Genomic DNA, 20,650 nt, shown 5'->3' on the forward strand with positions numbered 1-20,650 from the left:
TCACCCATCCTCTGGGCAGGCAGGTCTTCAGCCATCTCCAGGAGAGCAGGGCTCACATTTAACCATTCCTTGGGAAGAAAAATGCCATCGCTCCAAAAGTCCTTTCCTCCCTTCATCCTTCTTCCCCCAGTTATATATACATATATATGCTGAGCATGATGCCATATGGTATGGAATATCCTTTTGTTAGGTTGGGGTCATCTATCCTGACAGTGTCTCCTCCCAATTTCTTGTGCTTGTTCCTGCTGCATGAGCAGGAGAAAAGGCCTTGAATCTGTGCAAACACTGCTTAGCAATAACTGAAACTGTCATGTGTTATCAATACTCTTTTCAGCAGAAATCCAAAACACAGCCTCACATGAACTACTGTGAACAAAATTAGCTCTAACCCAAACCAGTGCTTTGTGTTAAAGAAGACAAAAAGAAGATGAAGAAGACTAAAAGTCCAGTAAAGATGAATTTTTGCATTTATTACGGAGAGAGATTTGCTGCTGAAGGGATGTTTCTAACTCATACTGCCAATGATGAAAAATAAACTACAAAGGATATTTCATTCTGTTTTACAATGGGCTTCTTGCTTCAAGTCCTCTGCTAGGAGGTGGTGGCATACTGATGTACAGACCAGCACTGCTTTTGGATAATACCAGGCAGGGCCTTATTTTAAAATTTCCTCATGAAGAAAAAGGGAAATGGTTTTTGGAATGTAGGATTTCAATAAATTGTTCTTTTTCAGAATCAGGATGGTTCAAAGGCAAAATTGTCTCCTTTTTCTGCCATTATTTTACAGTAATCAATATTGTAAAATAATGGCAGAAATAATTGTAATGGCAGTAATATTATACAACCATAATATTACAGCTTAAATGTGAAGAGAAGCACTTTGTACAATAAGATCTGCCTTATGTTAGAACTTCTTTGCCTCAAGTTCTGACTACATATACATTTCCTGTGCCTGCTATATCTTTAATGACTTTTAACAGGACAAGCTGAAATAGGGTTGGAAGCTCTCAAATGAGATTAGGTATAATCATATTTTCATGAATTTTCTCAATGTAGACAAATATGTGTAGCTAGGGAAAAAGTCGTTGTCGTGGTCCATCTTCCGCAGCTCTTCTATGTCCTTAAGATACAATAGGGAGTCTTACATTAGGAGTAAGGCTGAGGATTTCACTGAACTGCAAAAAAAGGAATTGGGAGATAGAGGAAAGGGAGCAGAAGAGAATTGCTAGCAGTTGCTGTTTTTTCTGTTTAGCTGGCACATTTCTTATAGTTAAGGAAATTTGGAGGTGTGATTGTATAAATGCAGAATCATTCTCTCTGTTGGTGCCAATGTTCTGCACTTAGTTCACTGGATTACATTTGTATCGCTTGGTTGCTGAGCCAAAATTTGTCAGAAAGTTGGACTTTTTTGATTTTAGTAAGCCTCTGTAAAATTTAATCTACATTGTTTGGGGCTGTAAGGCCTGACAGTCAAAAGAGGGTGTCTATTTTTTATTTTTTAAAAAATAGATTCAGACTGAAAATAAAAATGTCTTTCAATATACTTGGAAAGGAATGGGCAAGACTAAGCCATGATTCAGAGGAATGTTCTTTGAGATGGATGTAAGTAATGTGCTCAGATGGCATAAATAGAAAAAAAAACTGGGAGTAGAAAAGGTCCCAAACAGATGCCTGGCAGCAGTTTTTCACAGAAACAAAAAATAAGGGGAATGACCTAGATGTGATTATGCAACTGAGAGTTAAACATTGGGCTACTTAGGGAAATTAGAAAGTATCCAGGGGCATGTGGGACACAGTAAACTTTGAAATGTAGGTAGCTATTAAAATATACTTTAAATATCATCAAATGTTCTTGTCTATACAGAGATATTGATGCTTAATTAATTATCATTTTTACACGGTTTAGATCATCACTACCTCTCCTTTACTGAATCCTTAGGGGAGCTCATACAGGTAATTTGTTCAATTTTTGTCTTCTTTTATCTGCTTATTTATAGGTTGCTTCTGAATTCATTTCATGGACATTTCCCAACCTTATGGTATTGATTTAACATGCTCTGGAATCACAATGGTTGTGAAGTCCCTGGCTGGCAGTGGAGAATTAATGTTTGCTGTGGCAGGAAGGTGCGTTTAATTTGTGCTACTCACTACTTTCTGTGTGGAGTATTAGCTTGTTTCTTTCCTAAAACACCTTTGATTCTTCTTACAGAAAATTTGAATTCTCTTGAATCAAAACAATTATCTTTGCCTAACTGAGATGTAATTTACAGACAGAGCTGCAATCTGCATGAAGCATTTCCACTAATCATGTCCACTAAAATGGCTATGATTCTTGTGTGGATAACAGAGAACTGCAGTTTATCTAAATGTGATGTATAGAACTTGAGGTTTATATTTTAGTTCCAGCTATAAATATATCTGAGTAAAGAAAGCTAGTAATGTCTCTAGGAAACAATAGCTAACTTGCTGTTGTGCTCTTATTTTGTCTTGCAAATCAAGAAAGGATTGTGAAATTGTACAATTCATCAGAAGTGAACCTAACTTTGGGTAACATATCTTTGACTTAAAACGTAATTGTAGGTAACAAAATAATGTTCTTTTCTTCTGCAACTTATTTGTCCGTGTAGTTTGACCATCAATCCCACAGTGATCAAAGTTGCAAAGATTAATTTCTGACCAGAATATGAAAGAACCTTTCCTCTGAAATAACCTGATTTTTAGTCAATTCATGATCTTTAGGAACAAAGCCAGGAGCTTTTTGTGGAGTCACTGTTTTAACAGTCAATAGGCTGACTAGAATAACAGTTTTGTGTTAATTATATTTCAGTTTGTCCAAACCTATTTAAGTCACTTTTACATAGTGGTTTCTAATTTATTTGCTTTTCCGCTGTGACAGATCTGACCTCACAATAAAGTGTACACATTACTTTCATAAGCTGCAAACCACTGTATTTTTTCCCAGTTATTTGGTTTAGTTCAACAAATTTTGGACAAAATTCTATGAAACATGGGGAAATTATGGGGCAAAAAATCCCATGGCAGGTAGTTATAGCTGGATTGCCTAAAAGTACTAAAAAAGCTTAAATCCTCCCGAACATCATCAACAATCTTTTTATATTAAGTACATAAAGTATGCAGAGCGTATGGTGTAGCTGATGCATTATTGACAGTTAGTTGTCGTAACAGGCAGATGTGCTGTCATTCAAAATTTATGCCACTTAAAACCAGTAAAATACTGAAAACATTAAAATATTTGTTTATTATCCTACATAAATCATACATCTAACATGTTGTTATGAATATTCTAAAACTTTACTGACTGGTTTTGTTTTGGGCTTTTTTATCTTGTTAGAAATAAGAAATAAAAACTAAACAAAATGTTAATGATTGCATGTTAACAGTTGAAGATGAAATAAAGCCAGAATGTTCAGGTATTATCATGAGAAAGGGAGAGAGTACTACTCTTTTTTTCCTATATGGTAGAAAATAATTGGCTCATTATTATAATTACATTCGTGTTCATGATATCAAGGTCAAACAAAATAATAGTAACCATAGAGGAATGTCATTTTACTGATTCTGGCAGATATTAATTGAGGTTATAAGAATTTGGTGGTGCTGTAAAGAGACAGGTGAATATCAAACCCAGAGGACCTTCACTCTATTGCATATTCTTTACCATCTGTTTTGGGAATTCCATATTCAGCCATGGACTGGGAAAGGATGAAGACTTACATCTCCTTGTTTTCCATTTCATGTCTTTAAAGATGCTGTTTCCTAGATAATAATATGATGAAATGTGTATATTTTTAATTTGAACATGTCTTCTGTTAAGTGTTTATATTTTGAATCACCGAACTCTTCATTATTTATTTCAGTTCAAATAGTATTTCCTTGGTCATTAATGAAAATCATTAATTGTTTCAGCAATGAGTGTTGGTTGTTTCTCTCTCTTGTTTCTGAAATCTTTTGTAAAAAGAGGAACCATTTACTTTGCCCTTTTAGTGGTAAAAAGAAAAAGGAGTAGTTTAAAAGATTTATGCCAATAGAACATGGAGAGTATTAAATGAGCTTCACATTGGTTCTCAACCCAATAGATATTTAACTGAACAGTGTTAATGGGTGTTCAAAGGCATTTTGATTAGTTTGTGCAACCAGCTCAACTTCCTAATAGAGAAGGCATGGTGACACGTAAAAAAGAACTACGTTGTTTAAACAGTGTTGCTCTTTTACACAGTGCCTGGCAATGTAAAAGCATATGAAATATAAAGTCAAAACTTTACCAGCTGAATCAACACAAGAATGTTTTGTTTGGGTTTTATGTAAAACTGTTGTGATAGTTAGAAGATACTGCTTCCCAAGTTCTCCAATATCTCATTTTGCTTTAATTAAATTTTCTACATGTTAAGTAAACATTTTTGGATGTAAGTTTGAATCGACATTAGAAAATCAAACAGTGCCTGTGTCCTAAATTACAAAAGTAATGATTGTTTTCTGAGTCCAACTGGCTGATCTGATTTAGCTAGAACTTTGCAAAACTGTCATCTTGATGGACATATGTTGCTGGAAAACATCATCTGATAATTTGTCAAATGTACATATGTGTTTAAGAAAATCTCAGAATGGGAACAATTTTTGCTTAGTGAGATAAAGTTCTGGCTCATTCCTTGATACGTCTAATTTCAGCTGATCTCTCACAACAAAGGGAGTAGCAAAAAAGAGGTCCAGGGGACACCCAGCTACCCTCACAGCCCCCAGCAGCCATTTAGGGGTAGGCGCTGGGCATTTTGGGCTGCTGGAACTAAGGCCATAACAATGTCACTAAACACTCCAGTCTTAGCCTTTAAAAGAAGCAGTGTTTGCTGAAGGTGACCTTTTGTCTGAAAATGAATTGCACATGTTACAGCAATAGTAAAATATATGGTTTTCCTATGTTATGGAAGTTTTCACTTTTTTTCTTTGTGCAACAGAGCACAATGGCTTCAACACAGTATGATCAGTGGCAGATTTATGAAACTGTTTGAATATGGCTATGCTAAATATTTGGTCTTTGATACTGAGAGGTTTTTTAGTTTGTTTTTAATTTTGTGGATGGTGTGTAAATGAAAGGAAATGGGTTTTTTTTAGCTCACCTAAGAAAAGTAGGAAAATAACTGAAAGAACTGGATGTTTCTGTTAAAATGTGTGCATGTCAGTGCTTGGCTAAAATTATGGCACTTAAACAGATTTACATTTTGAACCATCAAAAAGAAAGTGTTTGGGTTCCAGCTGGTAATTAATCCTTACCACCTTTTCCCTGGCCTCAGCTCCTCTGGCAGGGAATGTATTCTGGAGGGAGGACCTAATCTGTCTTTTATCCTCTCTAATTGCTCCTATAATTGGATGTGTATGTCTATACCCACTGCAGTGGTTGTGGCCCTGTCTTCCATCTCAGGAAGATGGCATTACTGAATCACATCTGCCACACCTGGCACAAGGATCTCAAATTTAGAGTTTAAGTGGAATTTTGCTTAAATTTGGTAGGATGTATGGAAAAGGAGAAGAAAGGACATCTAGGGGGTTTATTGTTCCATTGTATTTTTTTATTTTTATTTTTTTTTTTTTTTTCTGGGAGCCTGTGACAGATCTGAGTGACATGACTTTTGGCCATAGGCTGCATCAAGTCTCACTGCAAATATCTGATTACCTCCTGACCAGCAGCTAACCCTGCTCTCCAGCTGCTCAGTGAAGAAGGGTATCTCCTGTCCACCCATTAATCAGTGTAATCTGTTACTGGCCTACTCACATAAGTCCCGTGCCTTCACCACCTTCACTCTGCTTTTATTCCTGCTTTCTCCCTGCCTGTCAGGTACTCTGAGACCTGAGAGTCCTCCCAGCTTCCTATGAATCACATTGCTTTTCAGTAGCTGGCAGGAAGAATTATATAGTTATCCATGGACATTGCTGCAAGATGCATTTAATGAATGGCCAGGCTGTCAAATGTTTGAAAGTGATGTAGGAGGAATGTTTCTTGCCAGTTTGAATAAGTATCTGAGATCTGGGATTTGCAGTAAGTGTACAGGTTCTCAGCTTGTCTGGGCAGCAGCTGGCTGCCTGCAAGAGCTCTGGAAAGAGAAATTAAGCTGTGGAATGGCTGTGCTTGTAAAAAATGTCAATATTTGCCTGCTGTGTTGCTGACAATTTTTAGTTCTTCTTAATAAATGTTCCCTAATTAGCCACTGGCATGAGATGCTTCATGGGAATTAGATGTCTAATTTTTCAGAAAGAAAAGGAGAAATATTTCTCATCCACCTGGGAGGAATTGGCAGCTGTGCCCAACGTCTTGATACTGCTAAACCAGTTCTTTAACTGAAATGGAGAGTCAGATTAAGGCTTGTAAAAATTGCATGATAATTTAGTTTCTTTCTTATTGGTGAGACATGTCTGATACACAGCTCCACTGTTTCTTTGCTCTGTACTTTTATGTGAGTTTGCATAAATATGCTGCTTGAGCTGAATCACATTTCCTTTGCTGTTACAATTCTCCGTGAGCAATGCAATTAAACAGCTCATGAAAAATGGTATTCTAGTAGAATTTCATTTAGGACTGTGTTTGTAGCACTTAAACCAGTGTATCTTAGGCCTACCCTGTGTTGAAATAAAAAGCTCATAGAGAAAACTACATTATTAAAGGTATACAGCTGCTGTAATGTGGGTAACCATATAGTACTACTCTTACACCCCTTAAGTACTTTTTCTCTATATACACACCTGCTTTGTGCAAGAGGGAAACTTCTAGGATATTAAGCATGCTCAAATTGTGTTAATATTTGAATTTTACCAGAACTGTATTGACAGTTAGTCCATGCTGCAGCATGCTTCTCATGCTTCTAAAAAAGTGTTTTTTCTGCTTAATAGTGCTATAGCTTTGCTCTAAAATGAAAAATAGAGATGGTTGAAAAAAGATCTCAGGTGGAGTAATTTTCACTAAGAGGAAAGTCTGGGGTCAGCAGAAAGCCTGATGTAGGGTCATTCCTGCCAGATACAAGAAAGTATTGTAGTGAGATTCTCATGGATTATACTTTAAGAGAAATAGGATATTTTATAGGAGGTACAAAATTAAGACTTCAAAAATGGAAGATGGGGCAGAATCAAAACTGCTACTTTGCTTTCTTCATCTGCATACACAGGATGTCAGTATTTTAATGAATGGTAGAAGCATGATTCCCTATTTTCTGAGGAAAAGGGTTTCTATGCACCTGGAAGTACTAAAGCAGCAACCAGCACTCTGGAACTGACTTTTCAGGAACAGTGGCTCTTAATGAATAAATTAATGCTTCTCATTGCTCTGTTTCTTACTGTTTATATGCATAATGTTTGCAGAATATGTGGATGTAATAACATAGTTATTTATAGTTATATATTAATTATTACAATATTATATAATAATTGTTATTGCAATATTTAATAAATGTGTTGTAAATTACATAGGCTAGCTGAAAAATAAATGGCCTTGAAACTTGGAAGCTGTTTCTACAAATGTATGATGACTTGCAGATTTTTTAAATTAATTAATTGAAACCTTTGTTTTTGTTTACTCAGAAAGGTGTCTGGATTAAAAATGCAGCACATTAAAATAAATTTCTAAATTTTTTTCTCTGTAAAAGGTTTCGAACAAGAAGGATTTCTCTTGCATTACATTTGCACCACTTTTTATGTTTTGAATAACATTTTGAGATACAAAGTGACTCCTCAAATACCATAAAATGAGGAAAGCTTAAGGGCAAGTTGTGCCGTTAGTGAGTGATGATACTTCTATCTGGCAGTTCAGTTGGCTTGAATAATACAAGGTTTATGTGATTTATTATCTTACACTGCTGAAGTAGTCTACTAATACAAATGTTTCCATTAAAAAAGAAAGTGAACTTGCTAAATGGAAAAGATAATGTTTTATTAATTTTTCTTCTTGGTTTTATATTCTTGTGCCCTGCAGCTCTAGTGCAGCTGCTGTAAGTGCAAATGCAAATACCAACTTGCCTAATGGGGTAATTAAAGGCAGTGGAGGAAAGTTATGTAATGGATACTCACTAAGTGTAAAATATATTCAAGCCATACCATATGATATTTTAAACTGTGGAATTGCCTCCTGAGGTAGGAAAGGCATTGCATATTGCTTGTTAAATAGTTTTTGGTTTTGGTGTTTTTTTGGTTTTTTTTTTTGAAATTGGATGTAAAAAAAGTAAAAGGCTCCTCCTTATTTCAGCAGAATCTAAATAATTTTTGTTCATTTTACTTGAGTAGGTTAATTTGACTTTTTTCCTATTATTAACCCAGCTTCCCAATATAGTTAAAAAACAGTGTCTTGAAATCCTGGCTAACAGCTGCATTATTATGAAGACCATTATGGAAAAACAGTTTTGAGGAAAAATGCTTTGTCTTCAGATCATGTCCATTATTGCTCTGCATATCTTTGTGTAACTGAATGCAACTGAGGACAGACTCCAAGGACACAGAGCATTGTGTAGTTTAGCAGGGGAAATAAAAGCTGTTTAACATGTTCAGAAATTTGTGATTAGATAATTGGATACTTTTTTTTTCAAAATTACCAGGTTTTGAAACTGGACTTTGTCTTTTTAAAACTACTGTGCAATATTTTGAGACAGTTTCCAATACACTGGACTTCACAAATCTTTCCAAAGACAGTATTTGGCTTACTCACTAGAATTGTTTTCTCTAGTAGCAAAGTGTAAGTAAAGTGTAATTCACAGTGTAACCATAGTGATAAAGTTATAAACATATAGAATTCAGTGTTCATTTGAAAGGAGATTTTCTACATTTTAAGGAACAAGGCATTAACTGGCTCTGCTATTAAAATGACTGTAAATGGAACTACAAGGTGTTTCAATTGAACAAAGCTCTGGACAAAATATATAGTTAAGGCCTCAAACTGAGCCAAGGGAGTTTTAGATTGGGTATTAGGAAAAACATTCTTCATGGAAAGGGTTGGCAAGCATTGGAACAGGCTGACCAGGGAAGTGGATGAGTTGCCATCCCTGAAGGTGTTCAAGAGATGTGCACTTTGGCATTTAGGGATGTCACTTGGTGGACTTGGCAGTGCCATGTTAACAGTTGGACTCTATGGTCATAAAGATTTCTTCAGCCTAAATCCCTGATTCTCTTATGAAGTGTTAGATTATGGTACTGGAAGCCTTGGAATGGGTGCTCTCATGGCATATGAAACTTGGTCTTTTTGCTTTAGGTAGGATCCAGCTTGAAATGTTCAGTCTTGAGCTAACAATATCGGTATCACTCACAGTTTTTCCCCTCTTTCCTGTCCTCAGATCACTGTCCTGTCCAAGTTTGTCTTTACTAATTCCTTACCTAATATTCTAGTCTGGAAATTTAGTTCTACTGCCTACTCTCATGTGTGTTTATGGAGACAGTGTGGGAACAAAGGGAATCTGCTCCAGGTCTGCCTTGCACTGACAAAAGTAAGTACCAGCAAGGTCCCTGCTCGGCTGCTGCAGCAAAACTTCTCATGCTGGCAGGATTGCACCTGGGTAATGAGTCTCATGCAGAACGTAGAGTGCAGTTGGTGTAATGGAATCTTTGCTGTTCTGCAATTACTGCCTCTGCTAAGAATTCTATGACTTGTGGCTCTTAAAATTTTATTAGAATTCTAAGAGTTCTTTTCTTGTTTTGAGTAGATCAAGAGGTATATCTATGGTGTTAGATATTCTCTGCTTGCTAAACTTTAAACTCTTTATATTGAAAAAGTGTGATAGTAATTTTTAGGGAATTCACTGCCAGATGTTTATTTGTTAAATTATAAGTGTTCTGGTTTTTTGTTTGTTTGGATTAACTTTTTATTCCTCACTCCATAAATGGAACCCAGGGAAAACAGACCCAAAATAGTAATAATCAACTAAAATTTTTTTTTTCTAATGGAAATTGTTAATATCAAGCACAGACATTACTGTCATTAACTGTGTATTTAAGGCTAACATTTTAACTGCAAAGCTTTTTATACACATTACAGAAACATTCAAGAAGACAGAATTTTATTTTTATGGACTCTCTAAAAATTTTATTTTGTTACTGTAGGAAAAAGAGGATTATGGTTTTCTCTTTCTCTTGGAGGATGTTTTTGGTGGGTGAATGCAATCAGTTTGTAGATTTTAGTGCTGGTGCATTTCTCACTCTTCTGTTTCATTTGTTTTTCTCACCTATCATGGGAAATTTAACGTTGCTTTTGTCTGTTCTCCTTCATGAATGCAGAAGGTAAATCTCCATTTAATAAAAAAAAAGTTAATTCTGCAGATTTTTTGTTTTGGAAGTATTTCCTGCTTACCTAAGCTTATTTATTGATCTGATTCCTCCATTCCAATGGAGTTACTAGTTAAGATGTTATATTGATAATAAAAAGAGTGGTTCACTGTTTCCACTTGGTAATTTTGCTTGGTTTGCTTGTTTACTTATTTTTTTTTTCAGAATTTCTCTTCTGGAGTTTGGCTGAGGGCTTCTGCTAGAATTGAAATAAAGCTGTTCTGAAAATCCATTTTAAAAATATTATTTCTGTAGTCTAAAATCTCATCTCCTATAAGACTACAAAATACAGTCTTTTAGAGTCTGTTAGATAAGTGTCTAACAGTAATGATTCACAAAGACGCGTGTGCTGTTGTTTATCCACAGTGATGGACTGCATATACACCTTGTCTGGTATTATTTCAGGTGGACACTTAAAATTATGTCACACTGTGTTTATATTAAAGTTATGTGATGTTGAATGAATGCCAAAAATCTGATTGTTAGAGATACTTTAGTTTAATTTATAGATATTAAATGTGTATTTAATTGTGACCATTTTTCATCATGCATAGTGTTAGACATGCATAGTTTCATATGCATAGTGTTGAAATGTTCCAGCAGTGGAAGTTTTTCTGGTCTTTTTTTATTTTTTACCTTTAGGCCTTTTCTGAGCTGAGTTCCTCTTTGACATTGTGGAGGTGGGGTTGCTGTGTACCTGGAGCTGGCAGTTTTCCCTGGCTGCAGCAAGGGACAGGGTTCCCCTGTGGTCTGTGGGTGCTGTTGCTGCCACCCCTGTGTATTGAGCGTTCAGGGCTCTCAGCAACACCTGCTTCTATGCTGGCTGGCTCTTAGTAGCACTTTTTCTAAGACCCTATGAATCCTACTGGGCAAAATGTTACACAAGATTATTGTCAATTTGAATCTACCATATTGAGGGGTTGAGGTTTTTTAGTTCTTTTTGTGTTTGTACTTCATCTCTGAAATCTGCACACTTCTCCACAAGATTGACTGCTAACAATTTCAACTCTATCAGCCTTCAAATTAACTCACAGAGCATTTCCCCACCTACCCTCCCCAGAAATATCTCCAATGTTTTTAATGTGTTTCCTCACCATCACAGCTGAACACAAGAGCCAAGAGTGGTATAGAATAAGAGTTGAATGCTTGTGATAAGAATAGTAATTTTTAAAAAATGCTTGATGGGACATATTTTTTCCCTTTAAATATATTGTTTGACACTTCTTTGTACCTTGTCTTTAATTCTGCGTTTTCATAGAATCATAGAACAGTTTGGGTTGGAAGGGACCTGTCCTGGGGTTTCCCAAACGAAGGTAGGACCTTAAAGATCATCTAGTTCTGGCCCCCTGCCATGGGCAGGAGTACCTTCCACTAGACCAAGTTTCTCAGAGCCAACCCAGCCTTGACCACTGCCAGGGATGGGGTGTCCACAACTTCTCTGGGCAATCTCTTCCAGTGTCTTACCACCCTCAGAGTAAAGTTGTTTGTTTTTGTTTTTGTTTTTTTTTGCTAATATCTAATCTAAACCTATGCTCAGTTTGAAATAGTTTCCCCTTTTCCTGTCACATTTTACTCACGTAAAATTCCCTGTAGGCTCTCTTCAGGTACTGCAAGTCTGCAATTAGATCACCCCAAAATTTTGTCTTTTCCTGGCTCAACAGTGTTGGCACTGTTCTCTCAGTCTTTCCTTGTGGGAGAGGTGCTTCGAACCTTTAATCATCTTGCACTCCTCTGGACTCACTCCAACAGGTTCCTGTCCTTCCTGTGCTGGGACCCCAGAGCTGGATGCAGCACTGCAGGTGAGGTCTCTCTCACCAGAGCAGAGCAGAGGGGCAGAATCCCCTCCCTCACCCTGGTGCCCACACTGCTTTGGATGCAGCCTGGGATACATCTGGCTTTCTGGGCTGGGAGTGCACACTGCTGGTCACATCCAGCCTGTCCTCCACCATCACCCCCAAGTCCTTCTCGGCAGGGCTGCTCTCAACCTGCTCATCTCCCAGCCTGTGTTGATACTAGGGGTTGCCCCCACCCAGATGCAGCACCATACATTTAATCTAATAAACCTCAATTTTATGTATTTTATACCTTATTTTATATGTGTTATATATACCCTCTAAGGTATTTTAATGTTATCTGATGAGGATGAGTGGCCAGGCTTTGATAAGACATGGAAAATGCCTAGTGGAATTCTAAATAGAAATTTAGTATCTATCTAGAAGTGAGAAATAAAAAAAAAAAAAAACAAACTATGAAGGAATATGCACCAACTGAATTGAAAAACCTGTCACACTGCAAAAAACCCCAGAACCTGGGATCACTGTTGAGTTGTGTTGTTTCTATTGCACAGACCTGTTTTAGGAAACAGAGGTACATTTTGCAAAATAGCCTGACTTTAATTACAAAATCAGTGCTCATGAAATTTTCACTTGACAACTTGTTTTTTAGAGTTGCAGAATAAGCTGTAATGTCTGATAATATGGATTTATGGAGGTAAAGCATGATTTGGTCTAAAAAATCTTAATGATACCTCTAGAAACAAGAAGTGTAGACCATGTATTCAGAGACCCCCTGAATTCTTCACTGAGGAAAACAGTGACTCTAGAGAGGGTTTAGGGAGTCAGAGAAGAAAAAGTAACTCCTAAAGAGCAACCAGTTTGACAAATGTTAGTTCAGTCTCTGGCTGTGAAACAATGCAGGGAAGACTCAAAGTCAGCATTTAGTAGAAAGACTAAAAGACTTGTTTTAATTTGTGAAATCAATACTGGAAGTGTTCTCAGTGATTGATGTTGATAGTTTAAAAGCATGCAGGAAGAGCAGGAGAAGATGTAGAAAAATATCACATAAATATTGCTTGAAGAAACTAGCAAAAATCCCTATTTATTTCATTGGTAGCAATCTTTAGTATTACTTGGTATAAGCTGCATAAATTCCTTCAGACAGGGAATAAGTATTGGGCGCTAAAAATATTCTGTTAAAATAAAAGTTTTTGAAAACTGGAATGGATCACATAGTAATATGGAAATATCTGGGGGAGTTTAAGGTTCAGTAATTACCAAGCAAAATCTGTTCAGTAAATCCTAGGAAGATGTGAAACTCTGAGGCAACATATTTTGCAGGTAGTCAGGGATGTGTGAGGAGTACAAGCCCATCTGTGTAGCTGTGGACACAGGTAAGCTAGGTTGGGATTTGATAATTCCAAGGCTGAGTTGAGATTCTGTAGCTCCCTAATTTTAATTTCATAAATCTCTTCTTTCGGCAAAGAGTTTGATTTTTAATTATTTAAATAATAGTGATTTCAATTTGTTTCCTTTTTCAGTGGTCAATGGGGTTTGTTTTGGGAGGGGAGTGTTGTATAACAGTTATAGGCCAGCTTTTGGTGGTAAGGAAAAGTCCATCACTGACCAATATGTTGTGTTATGCACTTTGGTTATGATCAAATGGGGAAACTTTAGGTATGATAACAATACCTTCAATTAATATAATAAAAATCATTGCCTTGCTGGGTGATAATATACACATATTATCCCACAGAGCCCAACCCTAGGCTCTCAAACCTGCATTCCAGCCTGGCTTTGGAGCATTTTTGCTTGGCTGCGTCAGCTGTGGTTTTCTGCACTTTATTATTGTTGGCAGGTTGCAGAGGCTGTTCTCTTCTCTGCCTAGCCAGATCTCTACAGTTGTACTGGAAGCATAAGAAAGCTTCAAGATGACCTGGAAAATATTACGTGTTTATGGTCCAAATTTTGTAAATGTGTCTCAGTCCAAAACAGTGACTGGCTGGAAGGGAAGCTTATGAAAAGCATGAGAACCAGGGAATAGAATGCTTTATGAATGGAAGTGCTGAGGAACTGTAATTATCATATAAATCGGAGGCTTTTATTGTTACAGAAGGAAGGAACATACTCTAAATCTGGAAGCCAGATAGCATGGGCCTAATCTAATTTAGATGTCTGTAGCTGAGTTCGTAACATGGCACCTCTTCTATATTCAAAGTGTATTTTGATATTTTGGGGTAATAATCTTCTGACTGGTTTTAGAAATATACTTCTAGGCAAGATAAATGGTATCTTATTGACTAGGTCTTTATTGACTGTAATGAAATATAGATGAAATGAAGATAACAGCAATGAACACTGATGAATCCTATTCAAGATATGTATTCAGAACACCACAGGCAGTGTAACATTGCATATTTCCATCAAAAATGCATGTACTTTCTGAAATAGTTGTGAAAAAATTATACCATTCTTCCCAGCATAGCAGTATGAAAGTTCATGCATTTAATTAATCAAGGAAAAATAAATCAAATGCCCTGTATGGTTGACTGATTCATGCTGAAAAATGCTCTTTATTTTTGAACTCTGAGATTGAAGGTCAGACTGGATTGTGTAACTTTTGTTTCAGTACATTCTGTCCAGATAAGATTGAACGGAAATGTGAAGAAGAGAGTTCTTTCAAACAAAAGCTGAGCAGATTTCTTCAGCCATTATCTATCCTGGATACAATTAATGTAGGCTTGAGAAGTGACCCCAGTCCTAATAAATTGTCGTAAGCTTTTAACTGGCATTTTGGAGGGAGCGGACATAAGTTCTGATGGGTGGTTCTGACTCACCTTCCTCAACTTTCTCCTCTTCAGAAGTGTTTTGCCTAAGCTTCCTTTTTGTATTTGTTCATGTACATTTTCACACATGTTGAGGTTTATTTCTATACTTCAAAGAAATAATTTCACAGGAAGTACAAGTATTTTTGACTCCCAACATGCCAAGATTAAACTTAGACATCATTCTTTTCACCTTTTTAAAATTTGTTTGATAAAATAGTTAACTTCTAAAAGCCTTTTGTTGTTTCTCACTTTTAATATAACTTGGGTATTCATATTTTATGATTTTATTCTTTTTAATGATAATATTGATACCTTTTATATGAGTTGAAATGTTAATACCATGAATATGCAATATATTAAAATATTAGAGCTTTGATGACTTAGTGAAAATAACCAATGGGATGCTGGTAGTGTTTTTGCATCAGCTGGCAAGCAGGCTTCTGTATCACCTAAAGTTTTTAGTCAACACATTTCAAATTTAAGAGAAATTATTAAAATGAATAGAGAAAAGTCAAACAATGACCTTCCCTGTTAGTCTTGAAACAAGGAAAGAAATTTTTTCTTCTTCATAATAATATTGAGGTACTGAAGCATCTGCGTCCTTTCCAATTTTGTGGGGAATGTAACTGTCAGTAAAGTTCAAAATGCAGGACTGAAGCTGTTGAAAGAATATTTATTCATGAAAAGTACAAGGTATAACATCAGTGGAGAGGTTGTGGTAACTTTAAAATGTCCATGGTAGGAGGTGAAACAGAGAACTTTAGAATTCAAGAATAATAACTTCTGTTGATTTTGTTGAATAGAATAAAAGGATGTGGGCCCCAAGTGATCAGGCATGTATTGACCACTTGGGTTTCTTCTGCTGTTTTGAACTATTAATTTTAACACCTTGAGCTAATTTGATGTGTGAGATGTAAAAATTGATTTAACAATTTCAATACTGTTATGACAGAGAGTAAAGGAATCTTCTTAAGAGCTGCATTGTGGTATATATCCTCCTGACTCATGGAAATTCCATGGAAATACTGTTGTGAAAGCTTAAGAGCTTTGATAACACTTCTTATTAATGAATCAGCTCATGTTTGTATTCAGAACAGTAACTGGGAGTGAAAAAGTTATCCTTTTTGGTAATTAAAAGTGCTCAAATGCTGTAGTTTTAGATTTCTTAGTTATTCTGTTCCTGCTTTTCTACAGTTTCTTCTGGAATTTGCAAGGCCAAGCACTTATTCCAGATTCTACAGGAGTGCTCAGTCCTGAAACTCTGCTTGCTGTATATACTGGTAATACACATATATGCACAGAATGGGATTTGGGATTAGATTTGCACGCTGAAATGTTTCACCATTATCTCCCTCCACAGCTCTCAACTATTCAACCTCCCTTTAGAAACAAATAGATGTTCAGCCATTCAAAGGGAGGTGTTGTGTTGTGTACCTTGGCACAAATTTCCATCCTATTTGTGTAAGGAAGTTTTAAAGAGGTGAAGAGTTTGGCACACAACCAGAGCTGCCAAGAGCTTTGTGTTTCCTAGGACACGACTGCACCTGGCAGCTTTGAGGCACATGGCTGAGATGGCTCATGCTCAGCCTGCAGGTGTGTTCTTTCCCTGCTGGGGATGTTCTGGTGTGCTGTAGAGATCTGCTCCTGGTGCAGTGCAGACACCAGCTTGTGGGAAATACTGAAGGTAAGAACACTTTTGGAAAGCTGTGAAAGCAGGCCCCAGAAACAGAAAGAGCAGAAGAAAGAATTAGCTGCAGCTGCAAAGCTTGAAAGTAGGAAAAGTTACAATGGTACAGCAAGCAAGGACATGAAACAATAGTTTGAGTTTTAGGTTTGGCTAGGATAGACCTTAAGGCTGCAGAAAAATATGCTTAGCAAGATAGTAGAAGGTTTTAAGCTTAATAATGGAATACTGTGTGTTGTTAATAGAAAGCCTACAAACAAGCATTGTTTGAAGCAGGTCTATGAGTGCCTTTAGTGATTGGCTAGAACAATTGTCTGTAAGCTTTAGCTATATGCTATTGGCTGGAAAACTTTTAAGATGCTCTGTATCAAAGAGATCTTTGGCCACTGCTGGCAAGACGTGAACTGTTGCTGTCTGTCAATTGTCTCAAGTTGTTATGAGGCTGATGATAAAAGCTCGAGGAACGTCTCCCAGTGGTCCCATCCCGTTTGTGCCATACACCAACACACCAGCTGACCTCTGGTGTTAACCAAGGCTTGCTGCCTGGTGGTGTCACATGCCCCATCACCCTCAGATGCTGATGCTATAAAACCCATTACAAGTGCCTTCCTCCCCAGCATCTCCCTCAGTGGCCAGGCAACCACAGCTCCCACTATGCCACCACCCTTCCTCAGAAATGATGGTCATAAAATTGTGCTTTCAAGCATTGTATTTATAAACACATGTGTAAAGTTGTTAAATATGCATAAGTTAATTTTTAGTAAATAACTGGAATTCGTAATTAATTGAGAAAAGTAGAATGAAGTCCTAATAGAGGTGGAGCATATATTTTTGCAAGGATTAAGCTAAAAACTTTTAATTAAAATATGCAAGGAAGTGTAAACAAAGGAAGATAGTTCTGTTGACATTTTATTGTATAATCCAAATTAGCATCTTCATGTTATATCCACAGCATGCTTGAAATTATTCTTGCAGGTTTATTTTTTTTTGTTTTGTTTTGCTGGTTTTAGAAATAAGGCAGGTACACACTGAAGGACGAGCAAATAGTAATTTCCAACTTTTATCTCCCTTCATACAGTGATTGAGAATGCTACTTCTGAGCATTCAGATAATATTTCTTTTTATTAGTTTTTCATTGATTAGTCTTGGCTTCCATGTCTGCCAGCTAGCCTCTCTGAGGAGCCTATATATAGGAAACATTTATATATAAATGCAGGGAAATAATCAGGAAAACTAAATAATAAATAAATAAATCTTCTTCCAATACAAGGGGAATTACAGAATAGTTTTAGAGGTATTTGTTATATATTTCCAGTCTGTAATTAATCTCAGACCTCTCTTTTACAGCTAAATATGTTTTGTTGTAAGGTCTACTATATGAATGGAAACCTAAGTATTTAATTTAAACATTGAGTTATCTTATTTTTGCTTCCTTTGGTAATATTTAGTGGCTTCTCTTAGTAGTTCATGTTAGCTTCATTCTTTTTCTGTTTTTCTACATGAAACAAGATCCCGCACACAGTATGATAAATTAATCTTAAGGAGAAGCATGTCCGTGGGTGCCAGCATGAAATTAAATCTTTATCACTTTCAGTATATAGTTTTCTTGGACTATAACTTAATTAAAGCACTATGTAATTCTGTAGGACTTCTGGTTTATGGATAATGAATCCATCTCTGTAATTTTTGTTGTCTTCTGTAGTACAGTTATTTCTTGATTTGGTGCTCATATATATTTTTTTTCAGTGACAGAATCATAGAAGTCAGGACTACAAATAAACATTCCATCACTCAGAAGAAATCTGAATGGATTTTGATTTCTTTTTACTGTTAGGGGTTTTTTTTTGGGTTTTTTTGTTTTGTGTTTTTTTTTTGCCAGTACCTCTTACAATAAATTGTCTGATAATATGTTCCTCTTTTGCTTTTATCTGTAATTAGAAGTGTCAGTCTGTCTTTTCAGGATTAGTACACGTGTTACATTAATTTTCATGCCTCCCTGGCAGTCTTGATAATGAAATGATAGATGTTGAAATAACAATGAGAGATAAGTATGAGAACTCTCCAGGAACACATTGTGCTGACATAATGCCATACTTGAACTGTCTGATATTTTTCTTACACTGTAAACTAAAAAAAACCAAAAACCAACAACGAACTCTTGGTAGAATGATGGAGTTATATGATTCCATTTTAATTTATATTTGCTCTCACATATTAATAAAAGTGTTTACAAGTTTTACAGGAAAGACATAACTTAAGTCATAATATTACAACTTATAATTATGAGTTAATAAGAGTTTAAAACACTTAATAGAGTCATAATTTTGCACTCATTTATAGCTTAGAACTCTCACATTTTGCATAACAAAATTTGCCTAAAATACCTTTAGTAACCATGACTGGGAGACTTCACAACAGTGCATTTGGATTTATTCCAAATTCTATTATTATTTTGAAAACAGTAGAAGCTACTTGTATATGAAGTTATTAAACAGTAACCTGGAGTTTCAAATGGCTGAAGACCGAAACATTACTAATACTATTTCTCTCTGTGTGGTTAGCATTCTTGAGATGCTTTGTTAGAAACCATGGATGAAATAACACTGTATCTTTATACAGATATCCTCGGTAATCATAAACTTTATTGTAGTGCAAAATCATGGGTTCTGAGCTGCAACACTGGCTGTTGCAAGACGTGTCTCTTAAATGTGAACTCCCTTTTCTGAGCAACTACCAGCACTGATTAGCTTATTTGTTGGTGATCAGCAAGTTTGCTGATGACACCGAGCTGTGTGGTGCTGTCAACAGACTGGAGGGAAGGGATGCCATTCAGAGAAACTTTGGCATGTTTGAGAGGTGGGCCCGTGTGAACGTCTTGAAGTTCAACATGGTTGGGACAATTTCAAGCTCAAATATAATCTGGGTGGAGAATGGATTGAGAGCAGCCCTGAGGAGAAGGACTGGGAAATGTTTGTGGACAAGAAGCTTGGCATGACCACACAGTATGTGCTGGCAGCTCAGAAAGCCAACCACATCCTGAGCTGTACCAAAAGCAGCATGACCAGCAGGTTGAGGGAAGTGATTCTGCCTCTCTGCTCTGATGATACCCCCACATGGAGTTCAGCTGCATTCATCTGTGATCCATCCATCCATCCATCCCAACTTAAGGATGTGGACCTGTTGCGGTGAGTCCAGAGGAGAGCCATGAAAATGTTCAGAGGTCTGGAGCACCTTTCCTATGAGGAAAGGCTAAAATAGTTGGGGTTTTTCAGCCTGGAGAAGAGAAGGCACTGAGGAGACTTTATAGCAGCTTTTGGTACCTCCTGGAGACCTGGAAGAAAGACAGAGAGCAACTTTTTACAAGGGCAGGTAGTGATAGAACAAGGGAGAGTGGCTTTAAATTGAAAAAAAAAAAATAAGGGTAGATTTAGATTAGATATAAGGGAGAAATTGTTTGTTGTGATGGTGCTGAGACACTTGAATCTGTTGTCCGGAGAAGTGGTGGCTATTCTATCCCGGGAAATGTTTAAGGCCATTTTGAATGGGACTTTGAGCAACCAGGTCTAGCAGGGAGATTGGAACCAGATGATATTCAAGATTACTTCCAACCCAAACCATACTGTGATTCTATGAACAAGATACAGACAAAAAATAATTTCAAAAAAAGTAAAGAAAATATAAGCCTTAAATCCTGTTTTGAGAATTGTTATTCCTATAAATATCTAAAGTTAAGTTTACTGTGTGTGCACAAATCTGTGCACGCTCAGCCCACAGCTGTAAACACTAGCGATCTGTAGAATACAGCAATGGAGGCTGTCTGGTCTTCAAAATGTTAGTTAAAAATATTTGGAAGTACTTCTCTAGTGTAAGAGTTGTCATTTACTCTTTACTGAGATTACAACTGGTGAATGAGTGCAGCCTTATCAAAGAGATCTCAAAGGAAAGTTTATGGTGTGGAAATACCTATGGAAGTAATTTATGAGTATTGTAAAGATGCAAATCTCTGTTCAGCAAGAAGTCACTGAAGAAGAACTTGTGCTAAAAAATATAACAATCAA

The 20,650-nt window shown here is 36.5% G+C and overlaps 1 protein-coding gene across 1 annotated transcript in view; it reads left to right on the plus strand.

Annotated features, from left to right (window-relative positions):
• THSD7A (thrombospondin type 1 domain containing 7A) overlaps positions 1–20,650 on the plus strand; it is a 278,494-nt gene that overhangs the window by 38,532 nt on the left and 219,312 nt on the right. The window contains exon 2 of the mRNA XM_066196734.1: positions 1,998–2,124. The gene's annotated coding sequence lies outside the window, so the exon portion shown is untranslated. The remainder of the gene's footprint in view (positions 1–1,997; positions 2,125–20,650) is intronic.

This window comes from Chamaea fasciata, unplaced genomic scaffold, assembly GCF_029207755.1.
Source record: "Chamaea fasciata isolate MVZ Bird 193981 ecotype frontalis unplaced genomic scaffold, bChaFas1.0.hap1 SCAF_1, whole genome shotgun sequence".
In the NCBI taxonomy this organism is placed as follows: domain Eukaryota; kingdom Metazoa; phylum Chordata; class Aves; order Passeriformes; family Sylviidae; genus Chamaea; species Chamaea fasciata.